The 6,098-nt window shown below is 43.0% G+C and overlaps 1 pseudogene across 1 annotated transcript; it reads left to right on the forward strand.

Moving 5' to 3' along the window:
- The first annotated feature begins 282 nt into the window (after positions 1-282).
- LOC307057520 (coiled-coil domain-containing protein 117-like) lies at positions 283-1,140 on the forward strand (annotated as a pseudogene). The gene has a single exon. The product of its transcript is annotated as a coiled-coil domain-containing protein 117-like (transcript).
- Positions 1,141-6,098: the final 4,958 nt, after the last annotated feature.

The following is a 6,098-nucleotide window of genomic DNA, read 5'->3' on the forward strand; positions in this document are numbered from 1 at the left end:
CCACAACAGTGAGAGCCCCGTGTACCGCAAAAAACAAAACAAAACAAAACAAAAAACAAACAAACAAAAACTTCAGTAGCAGTTTTTTCTTCTGCAGCAAAAGATAGATTTTCAAACGATGGTTCTGGATTGATACAAAGCACCATTTCCCTCAGAACATTGTTGCTACTGTCATTATCAGGTCCTCCTGCCTTGGGGAAGCAGCATATGGAAATTTTAAAAGGAGCACATTTATCAAACTTAGAAATACAATGACAGGTTGAAGGTGTGTTGCTAGGAAGAATGCATTTCAGGGGGGCCGCGGGCGCATCCTCCTCGTCTCCCCGGCCACGGCGGCGCTCTGCTGGCTCATCAGCGGCCTCCCCACTGGGCGGCGGCTCGGACTTCCAGCAGCCGCCGCCGGCTTTCCTAGGCCGGGCCTTCCCGCTGGGGCCGGACGCGCCGGGCTGGCCCCACAGTCGGGGCCCCAGGCAGCCCGGGCGGGAGCGCGGCGCGCCGATGTGTTGCAGTTCACCGTAGAAAGAAACACAAGCGAGAGGAGGAGGATTGTCCAGTAAGAAAGAAGAGGCTATAACTGAAGCCAGAGCTCTGTGCTGGTCCTAATGACTGGATTCTTTGTGCACATCAGGATATAGAGGGTCATGGAGTAAATCCGTGCACTAGTGGCCTTTCTGCACCTGGCATGTTAGTTATTTGTGAAGAGATGAATTAGACAACAGGAGAACCACAGTGTGGTTGCCCGAAGGAGGCTTCAGGAAATTGAGGACAGAATAACTGATGAAGATGAACTTGAAGCTGACAGAAATATTAGCCGTCTTCCCAGGCTTGTCCTTCCTGATACCATGAAAACAGGTTTGAAGAGGGAATTGGATGAAGTCTTTACAAAGAAAATGATTGAGTCCATGAGCCGTCCTTCGGGGAGCTTGTGCTCTGGAAGCCTCTCCCTGAACTCCTTTCTGATAAGCCAGAGCTGTCATCTAATGCTAAGAACTACACAGGAGAGAGCCAAACTAAGCGTGCAGCTGCTGGCACTGCCTTCCCTCAAAGAACTGAACTGTTCTTAGAACCTCGCAGACAGGGTTGCCTGTTTACAATAGTTTGGAGACAGCTGCTTGCACAGAAGAAGAGATGGGACTCTAGAAGCCAGTTTCTATGCTAAAGTTGTCAAATTTAGAAGGCTTATGTGTTCAGTCATGAGCCTGCTTGTACAGTATAGGGACTTGAAAGTTTTGAAATGGGTGTAATATCTCCACCTGTGATTTGGGATGGGACTCTCATTTTGGGTAGCCATTTCTTGAATTCAACTTTTTGCCAAGGAAACTTGTCTCAAGGGAAAAACAGTTTTCTAGGGGGCTTATTAAAGGAATAAGGAGTACATTCCGCAAAGTCAAGTATAGAAGCTGTATGTGTAAGCATGACTTCTAAGTCATCTGTCACATTGTCTAAATCATTCAGATACTTGAGTTGAAAAAGATGCATTAAGAAAGTAGGATGGGGCTTCCCTGGTGGCGCAGTGGTTGAGAGTCCGCCTGCTGATGCAGGGGACACGGGTTCGTGCCCCGGTCTGGGAAGATACCACATGCCGCGGAGCGGCTGGGCCCGTGAGCCATGGCCGCTGAGCCTGCGCATCCGGAGCCTGTGCTCCGCAACGGGAGAGGCCACAACAGTGAGAGGCCCGCGTACCGCAAAAAAACAAACAAACAAAAAAAAGAAAGTAGGATGCTCTCCTACTATGGGTACCCTGGCAGTCGAGCCACAGCTTCATCTGTAGATGTGAGCTCTGTTTACAGTGGTGACTATATATCATTGGGGGGAAGGAGGAAGAAGGCAGTAGTTTAAGCCTATGCTGGGGAATTTAACAGAGGCTCTGAAAGCTGTATATCAGTTGTCAATTAGTGTAGCTATATTGATTAAATAGCCAGTAGCATTGTGGCTCCCCTCTTTGCCTCTGAAAATGCAATGAAAAATACAAAGAAAAGGCTTTTCCTTCGAGGCTTTTTTGCCTTGTGCTACTGTTGCTCCTTGGTTTCCCTTCCGAAATAGATAAGCCCAGCTATTCAGTAATGTTTACAGCTTAATTAACTTTGAGTGATAGTTTCAAAGATTGTGAGGTAAGGCTTCCCTGGTGGCGCAGTGGTTGAGAGTCCGCCTGCCGATGCAGGGGACATGGGTTCGTGCCCCGGTCCGGGAAGATCCCACATGCCGCGGAGTGGCTGGGCCCGTGAGCCGTGGCTGCTGAGCCTGCGCGTCCGGAGCCTGTGCTCCACAACGGGAGAGACCACAGCAGTGAGAGGCCCGCGTACCGCAAAAAAAAAAAAAAGATTGTGAGGTAAACCATGTACGAATGGGCTCTGGGAGAAGCATCCCTCAGGTAATCCTGGGGCAGTGCTGTATCAGCTAAGCCCAGCATATAAGTTCTGTAGTTTAAAAAAAAGTTGTGCCTATATAAGCAAGTTGAGTTGTTTAATGTTAATTTAGAAAACAGTGACTGAATAATTAACTGAGCACATGTGGGCGAGTGACACTGAGATTGACTGAGATAGCCAACTTACCTGTTGTTTCAACTGTTGTGCAGTAAGCCTAAAAGTTAGTAGAAAATACCTTCCTGCTAGCAGGAAATCTTCATCTTGAGGACCTTACCCAGGCTCAAGGTGTCCTCTGAGTGTAACCAGGATTGAAGTTCTTTATTTCTCAGGAAGAGCTCTTCTGCGTGGCAAGGACTCGGTAGTACAAAGTAAAATGACAGTTCCTTTAGTGCTACAGAATATCCACTATAACTTATTAAATGAGTGTAATATTAGCCCTTTTATCAGACAAACGGGAGACCACCCCAGTTCCTTCTGTTTTGCTTTCTGGGTTTCTTTTGCCTTTGTAGGAATCAGACACCTTGTGTAGAAAACATGGTTTGTGCCAAGCAGAGGTGACTTTAGGCGACAGCTCCCAGGCAATTTTGAAACCCAGGCCGAAGTCCCTCCCCTTGTTACAGATGGCATAGAAGTCACAAGTCTGTTAGCTGGACTGTTTCTTCTCCTGCCTGTTGTTCCTGCTTTCTCTATTTCTGTCTGGATAGTCAGGAAAAGATTTGATGTTTAATATTTAAACAAAATAATGTCTGCACAGTAAAATTATTCAAACTTCAAACCAGTATTGAAACCAGTTGGAAACCAGCTAATAGTTTCTTAATCTCAGATTTAGAGATGAATGTAAACTGTATTCTGTTGAAATGCGCAAGTGTTTGATTCATGCCGTTTAAAAAACTACTGCCCCTAGGTCCTTGTTAATGGGACCAACTTGTAAAGTTTGTAGCCTTAAAGAAATCTCCACTCTAAAATGTTTATTCTGCTACAGCTCAAAAGCATGAAGTGACTGCCTGGAATTTGGAGTTAATCCCAGTGTTCAGGTGAAGGAGAGGTGACAGCTTTCCAAAGAATGACCCAAACACACTAACACTGTCTTCTACAGAGATTGTTGGGCAGGCCTGGTATCCAGGTCAGTGAACAGGAGGAAGGAAGAGCTCTGAAACAAGGCTCTGAAACCACGGGTATATGTAGGAGAGAACTAACAAGATTCTGTTAATTAAGAGCTAAGCAGAACTTGTTTCACGAGTCCTTTTATCTGACATGATCATTATTTCTGCAGGAAACATGGATGCTCCATGCTCCTTTTTAAACTTTATCTTGCATATGTTTGTACAAAAATTGTCTTCTTCATCCTTGTGATGCTTATTCATCTGAGCTGTCTCCACAGTTCCCATGCCTCTGCTTTGTTTCTCTTTTGTAGAGGAAGGCTTTTGCTTTTGCCATAAGGTTTCCCTAGGGAATTAAGAGGTCTTGTCATTTTGTACAGCTTTTGCAGCATGGATCAAACAGTGGCTTACTGTGCTAACGTGTGAAAAGAAAAAATTATCTAAAGCAGGTGAACTTTAATGAACAAATGTGTATTTTCTCTGGGTTTGATTAGGGTGTGTGTGGTTTTGTTTTGTTTTTTAAATTAATATGAAGAAAGTTAAGTCCAGTTCTCACAGATATTGATCAAATAAAAATTGCTACTCATTCTTGAAAAGGAGCAAGTGTAAATTTTTAAAAATAAGTGGAGTGGAAGCTAGAACCATGAGAACAACGTTTACCAGCAGGTTCGTTAATTATTTTGGACCTGGAACTTGGTTTTGTTTTTTAATAGTATAAGAATGGTGGGGTACTAGGAAAGTTGCAGAAGATGCTGTTTTACTTTAAAATGAGAATCTGGTGTTTCTGTATTTTATTGTTTTCAGTAAAATTTCTTAAGTGTTTTGGGAAATAAAAGAATGCATTTCAAGTCAATGGATTCGCATTTACCTTTTCTCTGTGTATGTATTTATTTAATTTTACCCATTCTTATGGTGTTGTTTTGTGATACTATAAATCAAGGTGTTTTTTCCATCGCCCACCAGATGTTTAAGGGGAGGTAGAAGCAACAGAAAGGAGAGATGTTTGAAAGAGATCTTGTATGGTTACCCAAGGCAGTGAACCAGTACTTCATAGATTTGTGATGAGCCAAGACAAGCGAAACCCCTGCTATTTCACAAGCATCCTTCTGGTTCCTTCTTCAGAGGTTCAAGTCTTTTCAAAGCAGTGAAGTTCAACATCTGGAAATAAAGATAAGAAATTGATTCACCCACCTTCACAGGTTCAAAAGTCTCTGACACCTACACATGCATTCAACCAAGACATTTAATCTACAGGTGTTTAAGAATGGGGTCAGATCTCATGGTCCCTCATGTCTATTAAATATCCAAGTTCTAAACAGGCTGCCTCTTGTCCGTTGATGCCTCCCTACCACAATGTCTAGCACATAGTAGGTACAAAATACATGTTAGTTGAATCAACTTGGAATTTTGAGGGAGTGAGGAAGTCCAGATTTGAAAGGAAAATTATCAGCATTTTGTGTTTGTAGATTTTCTGATGATGGCTATTCTAACTGGTGTGAGGCGATACCTCATTGTAGTTTTGATTTGCATTTCTCTAATTAGTGATGTTGAGCAGCTTTACATGTGCTTCTTGGCCATCTGTATGTCTTCTTTGAAGAAATCTCTATTTAGGTCTTCTGCCCATTTTTTGATTGGGTTGTTTGTTTTTTAAATACTGAGCTGCATAAGCTGTTTATGTATTTTGGAGATTAATCCTTTGTCCGTTGATTCGTTTGCAAATATTTTCTCCCATTCTGAGGATTGTGTTTTCATCTTTATGGTTTCCTTTGCTGTGCAAAAGCTTTTAAGTATCATTAGGTCCCATTTGTTTATTTTTGTTGTTATTTCCATTACTCTAGGAGGTGGATCAAAAAAGATCTTGCTGTAATTTATGTCAAAGAGTGTTCTTGGGCTTCCCTGGTGGCACAGTGGTTGAGAGTCCGCCTGCCGATGCAGGGGACACAGGTTCGTGCCCCAGTCTGGGAAGATCCCACATGCTGCGGAGCGGCTAGGTCCGTGAGCCATGGCCACTGAGCCTGCGCGTCCGGAGCCTGTGCTCTGCAACGGGAGAGGCCACAACAGTGAGAGGCCCATGTACAGCAAAAAAAAAGAAAAGAAAAAAGTGTTCTTCCTATGTTTTCCTCTAAGAGTTTGATAGTGTCTGGCCTTACATTTAGGTCTCTAATCCATTTTCAGTTTATTTTTGTGTATGGTGTTAGGGATTGTTCTAATTTCATTCTTTTACATGTAGCATTCCAGTTTTCCCAGCACCACTTATTGAAGAGACTTTCTTTTCTCCATTGTATATCCTTGCCTCCTCTGTAATAGATTAGTTGACCATAGATGCATGGCCTTATCTCTGGGCTTTCTATCTTGTTTCATTGATCTATATTTCTGTTTTTGTGCCACTACCATATTGTCTTGATTACTATATCTTTGTAATATAGTCTGAAGTCAGGGAGTCTGATTCCTCCAGCTCCGTTTTTTTCCCCTCAAGACAGCTATGGCTATTCGGGGTCTCTTGTGTCTCCATAAAAATTTTAAGATTTTTTGTTCTAGTTCTGTAAAAAATGCCATTGATAGTTTGATAGGGATTGCATTGAATCTGTAGACTGCTTTGGGTAGTATAGTCATTTTCACAGTCTTGGTTCTT

Source organism: Hyperoodon ampullatus (assembly GCF_949752795.1).
Source record: "Hyperoodon ampullatus genome assembly, chromosome: 8".
NCBI lineage: Eukaryota > Metazoa > Chordata > Mammalia > Artiodactyla > Ziphiidae > Hyperoodon > Hyperoodon ampullatus.